Source organism: Geotrypetes seraphini, chromosome 6 (genome assembly GCF_902459505.1).
Source record: "Geotrypetes seraphini chromosome 6, aGeoSer1.1, whole genome shotgun sequence".
Lineage (NCBI taxonomy): Eukaryota > Metazoa > Chordata > Amphibia > Gymnophiona > Dermophiidae > Geotrypetes > Geotrypetes seraphini.
In genome coordinates, this window is record NC_047089.1 from 3632565 (window position 1) to 3645849 (window position 13285).

General features: G+C 43.2%; 1 protein-coding gene across 8 annotated transcripts in view; it reads right to left on the reverse strand.

Moving 5' to 3' along the window:
- Positions 1–13285, reverse strand: part of LOC117362068 (olfactory receptor 52K1-like) — a 31400-nt gene that overhangs the window by 14510 nt on the left and 3605 nt on the right. For 2 of the 8 annotated variants that reach the window (XM_033947824.1, XM_033947823.1), the window contains exon 2: positions 12963–13023. The exons of 2 other annotated variants lie outside the window; for them this stretch is intronic. The gene's annotated coding sequence lies outside the window, so the exon portion shown is untranslated. Of the gene's footprint in view, positions 1–7140; positions 7234–12962; positions 13024–13285 lie in introns of all 8 variants that reach the window. 4 more of the 8 variants (XM_033947825.1, XM_033947826.1, XM_033947832.1 and 1 more) reach the window with 4 other exon arrangements.

The window sequence follows — 13285 nt, forward strand, 5'->3', positions numbered from 1 at the left end:
TTTGTCTAAGTATTTCTATTTTATCCCCCCTTTTACAAATCTGTGGAGCGTTTTTTAGCGCCAGCCGTGGTGGTAGCAGCTCTGATGTTCAGAATTCTATGAGCATCAGAGCTGTTACCACCATGGCTAAAATCCACACTACAGTTTTGTAAAAGAGGGAGGGGTTAGTTTGTGATTACATATTCCATACTAGGCAAAGGTGTTTTCTGTATTCTTTGTGTTCGAAAGACATGTTTTTTTGCTAGGATTGATCTGTACTAGTCTGGCTTGTTTAGTTTTACAATGGGTGTATTGATGTTGTACTGCTCACTGCAGCATGTAAGATGCTGCCTTTTCCTAGGTACTCATGTGTGACTTGTGGCTTGTTACTAAAAATCATGTTTTTCATACAGATGGGGGGGGTATCAAAAAATGATGGGCCCTGGGTGTCACATATGCTAGGTACGCCACTGCAAGAACCTATTTATGAAATCAGGATGGCCACTGGATCTAGACAGTAACATTATCTTATAAATAATTTGGTGTTCTACAGCATTGATCAAAAGGGGGTGACGTGGTCAAATTTTTGTGAGTGAGTGATTATTTTGGATAATTTGTAATCTACAGATTTGTTTTTTGTTTATTCCCTTATATAAAGCATTGCTATAGTCAATGCAGAAAATGGCGAGTGAGTGAATGAGGATGTTTAATGAAGAAGAATCTATCAATTTTGAAAGAGAACGAATCAAACTTAGCGAAAGAAACATTTTTGAGTACATGCGCATATTTGGTCATGGTATATAAGTTTTCCATCAAAGATAACCCCCAGTAATTTAATGGTAGGAATGATTTCTATTGGGCTGGATTTGATCTCTATGGGGCTAGATAAAGAAAGCACATCCCTGCATAGAATGGTTCTAATCAGTGAGTTTTAAACAAACTGAATTCTCTAAAACAGATTTTCTAGAGGGAACTTTTTCGTACAAAAGTAAGTTACTCACAGTTGAAGCAGATGAGAACAGTAACTCCAAATACAAAAAAGGATTCCTCCCCTTCTGCATTAGCAGTGGTGGAAGCTTTTTAATCATTTTTGGACTTCCTGGGGAGCTCTGATGTCACTGACGAATCATTGTACCTGCATCAAGCTGCCAGTGCACAGTTCTGGGAATTTTAGGATGCCAAAGGGAAATGGCCACATCTATGCCACAGTCGTGACGGCACTGGGGAGTCTGGAACAAAACTCAGACCTGATGGGCGTGGCATTACCACTTGCAAAGCAGACCATTGCATTAGAAAGTGATGCAGGTATAGCCAAACATATCTTAAAATTGCAGAGATGCCAAGGATGTTCCACCCCACCGCTATGCTGGAGATTGAAAGCCAATGAGTGAGGTTTTTCTTGTGGGCCCCAGCCATGTCTAAAACCAGTCTTGGCAGATATACATTAAAAAAAACACCAAAATATCATTTAAAACAATTTTCTCAAATAATATTAACTTATACAAGGTGGACCTTCAGATACTTAGCCAGTAGGAAAGGTATTTTTCCAGACACATAATAGATTTCCAAGTCCTCATAAATCCATATTTTCCATATTATTACAATTTTTTTAATATAAGTTTTTCAGAAATAACAAAATCCACTTAACTTCAAAAATCATAGAGAGATTGCCTGTAACAATACAGAGTTAGGGACCAGTATTTTTTTTATATGAGAGGTCCAAGCAACACATCTTAAACAATCTTTGTTGGGGGGGGGGGAGAGTGTGGTGCAGTGATTAAAGCTACAGCCTCAACCCACTGAGACGATGGGTTCAAACCCACACTGCTCCCTGTGATCCTGGGCAAATCACCCAATCCCCCCCATTGCCCCAGGTACATTAGATTGTGAGTCCATTGGGACTAGGGCTTACCAGACATCAGGATTTTGTCCAGCACTTTGTTTGGGTTTTGAAAAGCTTCAGGCAATGAGTGACGTCAGAACGGCATTCGCGCATGATGTCATCACATCACACCAGTGCATAGAAACATAGAAAATGATGGCAGAAAAGGGCCACGGCCCATCCAGTCAGCCCACACTAATGACCCACCCCCTAACTTCCTCTATGAAGAGAACCCACATGCCAATCCCATCTTTTCTTAAAATCTGGCACGCTGCTGGCCTCCATTACCTGTAGTGGAAGATTATTCCAGTGATCAATCACCCTTTCGGTGAAGAAATATTTTCTGGTGTCGCCATGAAATTTCCCACCCCTGATTTTCAATGGATGCCCTCTTGTTGCCGTGGGTCCTTTAAAAAAAAAGAGATCTTCTTCCACCTCAATACGGCCCGTGACATATTTGAACGTCTCGATCATGTCTCCCCTCTCTCTGCGTTCCTCGAGTGAGTATAGCTGCAACTTACCCAGCCGTTCCTCATACGGGAGGTCCTAAGAACATAACATAAGCAATGCCTCTGCTGGATCAGACCTGAGGTCCATCATACCCTGCAGTCCGCTCATGCGGCGGCCCAACAAGTCCAGGACCTGTGTAGTAATCCTCTATTTATACCCTTCTATTCCCTTTTTCAGCAGGAAATTGTCCAATCCTTTCTTAAACCCCAGTACCGTACTCTGCCTTATAACGTCCTCTGAAAGCGCATTCCAGGTGTCCACCACCCGTTGGGTAAAGAAGAACTTCCTGGCATTTGTATTGAATCTGTCCCCTTTCAACTTGTTCTTTTATTATTTGAAAGTTTGAAGAATCTGTCCCTCTCTACTTTCTCTATGCCCCTCATGATCTTGTAAGTCTCTATCATATCCCCTCTAAGTCTCCTCTTCTCCAGGGAAAAGAGACCCAGTTTCTCCAATCTCTCAGCGTATGAAAGGTTTACCATCCCTTTTATCAGTCGTGTCGCTCTTCTCTGAACCCTCTCGAGTAACGCCATATCCTTCTTAAGGTAAGAACATAAGAAGTCGCCTCCGCTGAGACAGACCAGACGTCCATCCTGCCCAGCGGTCCGCTCCTGAGGCGGCCCATCAGGCCCAATTGCCTGAACAATGTCCCTGACTAATTTTGTAACTGCCTCTAATCCTATCCCTATTACCCACCTCTACTCCTATCTATACCCCTCAATCCCTTTGTCCTCCAGGTACCTGCTCAGACCTTCTTTGAAGCCCTGTAGCGTGCTTCTGCTTATCACATCCTCCGGTAGCGCGTTCCATGTATCCACCACCCTCTTGGTGAAAAAGAACTTCCTGGCGTTTGTTCTAAACCTTTCCCCTTTCAGTTTCTCTGAGTGCCCCCTTGTACTTGTGGTTCCCCATAATTTGAAAAATCTGTCCCTGTCTACTCTTTCTATGCCCTTCATGATCTTGAAGGTTTCTATCATGTCTCCTCTAAGTCTCCGCTTCTCCAGGGAGAAAAGCCCCAGCTTCTTCAGTCTGTCAGTATATGAGAGGTCCTCCATACCCTTTATTAGCTTAGTTGTTCTTCTCTGGGCTCTCTCAAGTACCGCCATGTCCTTCTTGAGGTACGGCGACCAGTACTAGACACAGTACTCCAGGTGCGGGCGCACCATTGCACGATACAGTGGCAGGATGACTTCCTTCGTCCTGGTCGTGATACCCTTCTTAATGATGCCCAACATTTTGTTTGCCTTCCTTGAGGCTGTGGCGCACTGCGCCGACGCCTTCAATGATGTGTCTACCATCACTCCCAGTTCTCTTTCAAGGTTACTCACCCCTAGCGATGATCCCCCCATTTTGTAAGTGAACATCGGGTTCTTTTTCCCTACATGCATGACCTTGCATTTCCCTATGTTGAAGCTCATTTGCCACTTTTTGGCCCACTCTTCTAGCGCTGTCAGATCTTTTTGGAGATTTTTGCAGTCCTCCTTGTTTTCAACCCTGCTGTATAGTTTGGTGTCATCCGCAAATTTAATAACCTCACATTTTGTTCCTGCCTCCAGGTCATTAATAAATATATTGAACAGGAGCGGTCCAGCACCGACCCCTGCGGAACTCCACTCGTGACCCATTGCCAGTCTGAGTAATGGCCCTTTATTCCAACCCTCTGTTTCCTGTCCGCCAGCCAGTTTTTGATCCATCGGTGGACCTCCCCTTGCACCCCGTGGTTCCATAGCTTCCTTAGCAGTCTTTCATGTGGTACCTTGTCGAAGGCTTTTTGGAAGTCAAGGTAAATGATGTCTATAGATTCCCCTTTATCCACCTGGCTGTTTACCCCCTCAAAGAAGTATAATAAGTTAGTGAGGCATGACCTGCCCTTGCAGAAGCCATGCTGGCTCGGCTTTAGCTGCCCAGTGTTATCGATGTGTTCCCAGACGCTGTCTTTAATCAGCACTTCCATCATCTTTCCCGGGACCGAACATTACTAAGATAAGTGTGTTGTTTGAATGCCACATTATTTATTGAGCAATGATTTGAGATTGTTTTTGATAATTCATTTGGAGCACTTTAAGAGTTTCCTACTGTCCTCAATGATTGATACCTACACCTGCAACTTTGGTTTAAGAAATCTTTGATGATTCACCAAGCAGGTATCTGAGAGGACAGTATGGTTACATCTTCTTGAATTTCACAAGTCTGTATTGAATTGATCAGTTAGTTATGTCTGCCTGTTTGTTTGTTAGTGAGCTAGAAAAGTCTGCCTGTTAGATAGTATGAAAGACTGCCTGTCAGAGAGTTTGAAGGATAGAGGTAGTTAGTTAGTTAATTGTTAGTTAAGTCTGCCTGTTTGTTAGTTGGCTAGAAAGGGCTGCCTGTTAAATAGTTTGAAGGATAGAGTGCCTGTTTAATGGTTTGAAAGTTTGAAGGATAGAGTGACTGGTAAGGTCTGGCTGTTGTTTAGTTAGAGAGGTCTGACTGCTTGTTGGCTAGTTAGAAAGGTCTGCCTGGTTTGAAAGTTGGATAGAAAGTTTAAAAGATAGCCTAAAAATTAAATAGCTAGTTGTATGTGCCTGGTGGTTGTACTCTGCCTTGTTATGTGTTGAGCCCTTACCTTGGCGGTTATCCGGAGTCCTTCCTCGAAGCCCTTCTTGAGGCCCTTCGCAAAGGTGCTATTGCTAAGGTGAGTGCCTTTGCTGCTGCGCGCCGAACAGCTGCGTGCCGTTGGCTCCTCCCCTTTTATGGGGGAGTTTGGCTGTTGACGTCGGGGGTGGGTGGAGTTATCTCTCGCCTCTTCCCCTCGTCTCTGCTGGGTCCGCTCCTATGAGTCTGCTTTCTCTGTACTATCTGCTTCCCTTTAGCTGGTTTCTGCTCCGCTTTCAGCTCCTCTCAGCTCTCTTCGCCTATTTCTCTGCTCCTCTCTGCACTGTCCGCTCCGCTCTCCGCTCCTCTCTGCACTATCCGCTCCGCTCTCCACTCCTCCCTGCACTGTTCGCTCCGCTCCTCTCTGCTATTACCGTTCACTCTCCCAACTCCTACTAGGTTTCCCTCAGCTTCCTCCGCTCTCCGCCACCTACGTCACTCATGCAGGTTGAGGGGCGGAGGTGGGGTGGGGCCAGCTGGAACAGGGCAGGCCTGGGGCGGGGCCATGGGTCTGGATTTTCCTTGTAGAAAATCTGGTAAATTAACTGGAACAGACAGTCCTACTGGGACAGACCGAAGGTCCATCAAGCCCAGTATCCTGTTTCCAACAGTGGCCAACCTAGATCCCAAGTACCTGACAGAAACCCAAAGAGTAGCAACATTCCAGAGCTGAGATTGTGATGTCATAATGCCTCACTTCACCAATGCCTATGAGCCAACCTCAGCAGTGATGTCACAATGGCTTGATTATCCTAGACTTGGCTCACATAAGAACATAAGAATTGCCACACCAGGACAGACTGAAGGTCTATCAAGCCCAGTATCTTGTTTCCAACAGTGGCCAGCCCAGGTCCCAAGTACCTACCTAGGTCATAAGAACCTATCACAAAAATGCTGTTAAAAGAAGCCACTTATCAACTTAATTTGAGCTACATTTTCAGTTCTGCAGTTCTCAAAAGATGGGCATGGCATTTTTTGTAAAAGAAAAACTCAAGATCATGTTTTAAACAATTTTTGAACCAGAAAGAACGCTGGATTTCTGCATTAACTTCAGTCTTAAGAGGGAAACTGAACAACATAAAATAACAAATCGTTTATATACTGCATCTTCCTCACAGTTCTGTGTGGTTCACAATTCCAAGATACTGCACATTTGCAGTGAAATACAATTCAGCCTATTTAGGTACTTTTCCAAATAAGTAGGTCTTTAATGATTTCCTAAAGCTTAAATATGAGTCAGATGTTAGGATCAATGTGCCAAAAATTATGATCCCAAAAGACTGTCTGATAAGCCAGTATTCGATTCAAAAATCTTTTATTTTGGCAACCCTTTACTGATGGAAATTCAAATAATCTAGGGCCTCGTACAGAATGCAAGGTACCTGCAAACTTAAAATGATCAGGAAGTGGAGCTAGACTCTGGGATTGGCTGTTTTCCTTCACATGATCTTGAGTGCATTCTTTTTCCAGGAGACTCCTATGATTCAGTCGTAGTGAAACATGAATTCATGTCAGGGAAACAATATTTCCTAAACAGGCTGTGTTCAAGTGTGATGTGCCTTCAAATTAAGTGCTGAAACAGTTTTACTTGAATAATTTGGATTTAGATTGCAATATACGAGAGGCCACTGAAAAGTGCTCAGCCCAACTAATAAAGTTGAGGCAGTCTCCATTGAGGGCTATAGACTTAGTCCAGTGATTTTCCACTTTTTTTGTTCCATCAGAAAAATACAGAACAAAAAAGATAGAAAATCACTGGATTAAGTCTATAGCCCTCGATGGAGACTGCCCCAACTTTGTTGCTTGGACTGGGAACTTTTCAATGGTCCCCTCATATACGATACAACTTAATGAAGAGTGTGAAATCAGTCCCAGTCAAAGACAAGGTGCAGGGCATTGCAAGTTGTGCAAAACACAGCAGCAAGATTGATAATGGGTGTATCGAAATATGATCATATTTTGTCCTATCTTCAACCATTACAACATAATATTACAAGATTCGTCAGCCAACAAGTCAGTGTCTGTTTCACAAGAGCTCCCTCGTGTGGTAAAATCTCCAAATGCATCTCCAAATGCAGTGGTGTACTTAGGTATGTGACACCTGGGGCTGATCATTTTTTAGCACACACACATACCCCATATATAAAGGGATTTGAGGAGCACCTTCTAGGAGCTGCAGTTGGGATAGATCGTTCCCCATCGTTGTCGTCCCCTTGGTACGCCACTGCCTGAGAAAAGGGATTTTGGTTTCCAAAAGTTAGTAAAAAAAAATATTAAAATTAGTCCAATAAAAAGATGACCTTATTTCCATTTTCTATTTATAAACGTTTATCAATACAGCTACAATACTACTTTATGCTACAGCAACATAAAAAATCATTTTTCTACCTTTTCTCTTCTCTGGGTTCTGCTTTCCTCATCTTCTCGTCACTCTCCATTCCATCCAGTAGCCGCCCTCTTTCTCTGTCCCTTCCATTTTTTTTCTTTCTGTCTCTACTCCCTCCCCCATGCTCTGGCATCTCTCACTTCTCCTTTCTTTCCCTCCTTACCACCCAACTCACTTTCTTCTCTGTCTTCTTTCCATCAAGCGTCTGTCCTCTCTCTTCCATGCAGCATCGGCTTTCTCACTGCCCCTTCCATCCGGTGTCCACCCTCTCCCCCTTCTATATGGCATCTTCCCTCCATGTCCCTTCCATAAACTGTCTACCCTGTGCCCCTTCTCTCCTTGGCACCAAGACCTCTCTCCTTCTCTTCACAAACCAAACAGATCGCCAAAACCTGTCATTATTTTCTCTACAAATTACCCACCTTAACACCTTCCAATTAAACAAATACCATAAATAGATTGTAACCTACCCTCTCTAACTGAATTCCATATGTATTTTTCATACAGTTCTTCACTGTGAGTTTAATTTCCATCCTATAAATTCACATAGAATTTTTCTTTTTTCAACCATCTTTATTTTCTCTTCTTTATTAATTTCCAGGTACTTTAGTTAGATTGTGAGCCTTCGGGACAGTAAGGGAATTTTTTAAGTACCTTCTTACTTCTCATTTATAATCTTAATGTATATTTTCTTCAAACCGCTTAGAACCTAACGGATGTAGCGGTATATAAGAAATAAATTACATTACATTACATTACATTGCCAAATTCGACCCTTTTTTTCTGAGCACACTGCTAAGACCCTCATCCATACTCTCATCACCTCTCACCTAGACTACTGCAACCTGCTTCTCACTGGCCTTCTGCTAAGCCATCTCTCTCCCCTTCAATCTGTTCAAAATTCTGCTGCACACCTCATATTTTGCCAATGCCACTATACCCACACAACCCCTCTCCTCAAGTCACTCCATTTCCGCATGCAATTCAAATCCCTTTGACTGACCTATGAGTGTATTTGCTCCACAGCTCCTCAATATTTCTCTCCACTTATCAGGTAAGTTCTTCTTATCTGTACCCTTCTCCTCTATGTCCAACTCCAGACATCATCCCTTCTACCTTGCTATATTGTATGCCTGGAGCAAACTGCCTGACTTGATACGTGAGGCTCCGTCTCTGGCATTCTTCAAATCCAGACTCAAAGCCCACTTCTTTGATGCCGCTTTCAATTCCTAATTCCAACCCACTTTCTAAGCACCAATATCTGTCTTTTCAGGCCCTCTATAATTTCCTCACCTGAGCACTATGTATAGGTGAGCCTTTTTGTCCAGTTTGTCTGTCATAATTAGATTGTAAGCTCTTTCGAGCAGGGACCATCTCTTGAATGTTTAATGTACAGTGCTGCATAAGTCTGGTAGGAATTTTTAGGCAATCCAAGAACATAAGAGTTTTAAAATCAAAATGATAAAAATATTTTGATAGCCAGTAGACAGGACTAAACAAAGACCTTGGCTTTCTTTCACATGACAAATGAATTTAAATTGCTTTGGCACCTCTTTCTATCTCCTAGCCACTCCTCCCTCTTCATGTGAGACTGCCACTGGAATGCTTTCATGTTTCCCTTACATATACTGATATTTGTCAACATATTAAGGTCTCTAAGTCTGTCCCCATATGATTTATGACATTATTGTTAACTGAGTCGAGCTCCTCTTAGTTGATGACTTGGTCTATAAAACTAAGTTTTAGTTTAAGAACATAAGCACATAAGAATTGCTGCTGCTGGGTCAGACCAGTGGTCCATCATGCCCAGCAGTCCGCTCCCATGGCAAACCTTAGGTCAAAGATCAATGCCCTGAGATGGATGACAGGAGCCTATGGGAGACTTTTACAGGTTGTGAGACCTATTCCTATATTTTGCTGAAGTTGTTAGTCACGGACTTGTGCAAACTGGTTTCAGTTCAGATGCTGAGATGCTAATGTGTGGCATGTGAGTGTGTAGATTTCTTGCTGTGAACAGTTTCTCAAGGACACTAACCAGTGCTGAAAGGAAAATGCAAGTCAGCAATAACACTCCATCCGGGAACCTAAGAACTGATAACGTGATGCTGTACCCGTGTGAAGAATGGAAACTTCAAGAAGAAAGTTCTAGATGCTTTGCAAGTCAGATGTTAGGTTGCATCCGCAGAAGTTTCATCAGCAGGAAGCCTGAAGTCATAATGCCATTGTACAGAACAATGGTGAGATCTCATCTGGAATACTGTGTGCAATTCTGGAGGCCACATTACCGGAAGGATGTGCTGAGAGTGGAGTCGGTTCAACGGATGGCCACCAGGATGGTCTCGGGGCTCAAGGACCTCTCGTACGAAGAGAGGCTGAAAAATTTGCGGTTCTACTCTCTCGAAGAACGTAGGGAGAGAGGAGACATGATCGAGACGTTTAAATATATCACCGGCCGTGTAGAGATGGAAGAGGAGATTCTTTTTCTCAAGGGACCCTCGGCCACAAGAGGGCATCCGCTCAAACTCAAGGGCAAGAGATTTCATGGCGACACCAGGAAGTATTTCTTCACCGAGAGAGTGGTTGATCCTTGGAATGAGGTAATTGAGGCCAACAGCGTGCTAGATTTTAAGAGCAAATGGGATGCCCATGTGGGATCCCTTAGAGGGTTAAGTTAAGGAGATCGGTCATTAGGGATCTCTAGGAAAGTAGACTTGGGGGTGGGTCAGTAGAGTGGGCAGACCTGATGGGCTATGGCCCTTATCTATATTTCTATATGCCTGTCCAGGGCCCCCCAGGGAAGAATGGAGGCGTGGACTAGGAGAGGGAGTTAGATAGGCATTTGGTTTATCCAATAGGGTAGTACATTAATAGCCAGGGGAAGGTCTTACTAGAAAGAGATACTTTCTCTATAAAAACCCCTGCTTTGGCAGTCTCTTTAGAGAAACTATGCCATGCTTACAGAAAGATGCCAGCACTGTTGGTATGAGGTCTTTTCTCTCCATTGTATATGTCCAAACTGATTTATTTCTGATTTGACAAATGCTGCTATAATACTAATTACTAGAATAAAAAGTTATATGTTTTGGAATATACAATGTAATTTTTTTTTGAGTTTATTCACTTTTTTTTGTTGTTTTTTTTTATTATCACATTGGGCCTTAGCAGCCTTTCACTTCAGCCCTAACTGAGACTAGCCCTACCTGCGTACATTCTGGTTCAGCAGGAACTTGTCTAACTTTGTCTTGAATCCCTGGAGGGTGTTTTCCCCTAAGACAGCCTCCGGAAGAGCGTTCCAGTTTTCCACCACTCTCTGGGTGAAGAACTTCCTAATGTTTGTACAGAATCTATCCCCTTTTAACTTTAGAGAGTGCCCTCTCGTTCTTTCTACCTTGGAGAGGGTGAACAACCAATTTTGTAGCAACCTTCTGGACTAGATTCCATCCTACAGGATTTCTCTTTTCAAAGGTGCGGTCTCCAAAATTGCACACAATATTTCCAAAGGGGCCTCACCAGAGACTTATCACCTCCCTTAGGAGGCCACTCCTCTCCTTATGCACTCACAGTGGCATAGTAAGGGGGGTGGTCTGCCCCGGGCACGGTCTTGGTGGGGGCCCTGGCACCCATCCTCCTTGCCACCCCCTGCCCCTTCCTTGTATCTCTGTAACATTCCTGGTGTGAGCAGCAACCCCAACCTGCTGCTTGTGCCAGCAATAGCTCGTCCTCTGACAACTCTTCCTGGGTCTGTACCTAGGAAGTGACGTCAGAGGAAGAGTCGATACTGGTGCAAGCAGCAGGTTGGGGTTGCTGCTCGCACCAGGAACGTTAAAGAGGTGCAGGGGAAGGAGCAGATTGGATGGGGGGGTAGAGAAGGGGGGAGGGGCACCAACACCTTAGACACCTCTCACCCTCGCTATGCCACTGTGCACCTAAACATCTTACTGGCTTTAAACGTCGCCTATTTTGCCCCCCTGATATCATCAGACCCAATCACCCCCAAGTCCTGCTCTTCTTCCACACACAGAACTACTTCACCTCCTCTCCTGAATTTTTGCAGCTACTGGCCAAGCTCCACAATATTTGACCGATTCATTTGTCCTTTCAAGTCAGAAAATCCAAGAAAAACTCACACTTTATTTGTTTTCCCTTCAGTTAATGGATGCAAATTTCATGAGCTATAAGTTTCTTTTCCAGTTGCATTGCATGATAGTGACTTTAAGAATCTGTTCCTAACATCTTATTCTTCTCTTCAATTTGGAAAGCAGTTGAAAGCTTTACTTTTCAAAAAATTCATAGGCAACTAATTCTTTAACTATTTCATCCTGTACTTATTACTAATCTTTTGTAAACTGCATTGAACTACCTAGTTATGCGGTCTAGAAATTAATTTTTTGTACTGTATTGAATATCAACATCCAGTGAGAAGAGAATGAAACTGCCATGCTGGGAAAACCTGAACGAAGCAGTACAATATTTCATCAAACCAAGAGCAAATAGTATGAGTAGGGTGCACAAAGCAGCAGTTATAACCCTCAAGTATAGTAGCACTACCTTAAGAGATTAGGTTAGAGATATGGGAGAAAAGAGGATGCAGATTTGTATGCACAAAATCTAAGACAAGTCACTGCTGGGCTGTCGTTATCTGCTGTCCTTTACAGTATAAACTGTATGTGTGTTATTATATATGCGATATTAACTCTTCATCCTAAGCTGGCCAGACTTCTGTAATCACTTCCTAGGAGTGGACCAATAATGCAAGTCCTATTTCCTTACAAAATCTTTAAAAGATTTGGAGGTGTCAGCTTCCCTTTTTAACCTATTAAAATATACATGGTTGACCCTTTTCACCCTGCTTTACCTTTTCAGGCAAAAGTTTGGGGCATTATTCAAGATTTTTTTGTGCATGTAGTTTAGACTCTTGTTGACTTGATGACAAAATAATTGTTTGATGTCTCTCAAGATAAACGGATTTAGGAAAATAGTGACAGCTTTTCCAATATTAAAATAGGTTCCTTAGAACAGGCGCAGGTCCATTTCAAGGTCACCCTGGCCCTGCTCAGTACACACAGAGAGCTTCAGTCCCAGGATCCCAGCCTGCATAGACACCATCACTGTTGCCCTGGGCTGAAGCTCAGTTTTCGCTCCATAAACAGGCTACAGAAGCAAATCACTACCTGGGGACTTTTGGCCAGAGACCTGTTGATAAAATAGAACTGATGTAAAACCTCACAGGAGCAGAGCCATGAGGAGGAAAACAGGCTCAGTAATTGAGTCATATGTGACCTGAGGAACTCCTGTGCAAGCAGCCAGAGCATAGGCCATAGCTTCTAGCCACCATTAATCATCTCTCCAGGTGTAATTGCTAATTGGGGTCCACCTCATTAGTTTAATTGGCAACAAGAGTCAATGGGGGCAAGGACTCGAAGGGAGCTCTGTAGTTTAGAACAGTGAAACAAAACAGGACAATCCAGGGAGATATTTTTGAGTACTGGAAGTTTTTCTTTATTATTTTTGTACAAACACACAGAGAAATCAGTCTTGTGCTGGCTTGGCTGGAGCTCAGAGGGGAATTACCTGTGTTTGTAACCAGCCTCTGGCAGTTACTGTAAATGCTTCCAATGCTGTCTATCATGGCCTAGGAGTGAAGAACAGTCACTGAAATTTACACCATCACAAATATGTCACACACATGAACATTAAATTGTTTTGATTAGACCACAGACAGCTTTCATTTCCCTCACTAGCTACAATGTCTACAGCTATTTCTGTATCAGCAGACGTTCCAGCTAATCGAAGGGAAACTACCAAGCACTAGGTTCTAAAGTAGGAAAATGATCCTGGGGTCATTATGGACCGTATAACTGTAGACTGGATAATATAAATGGGTAGCAGATAAA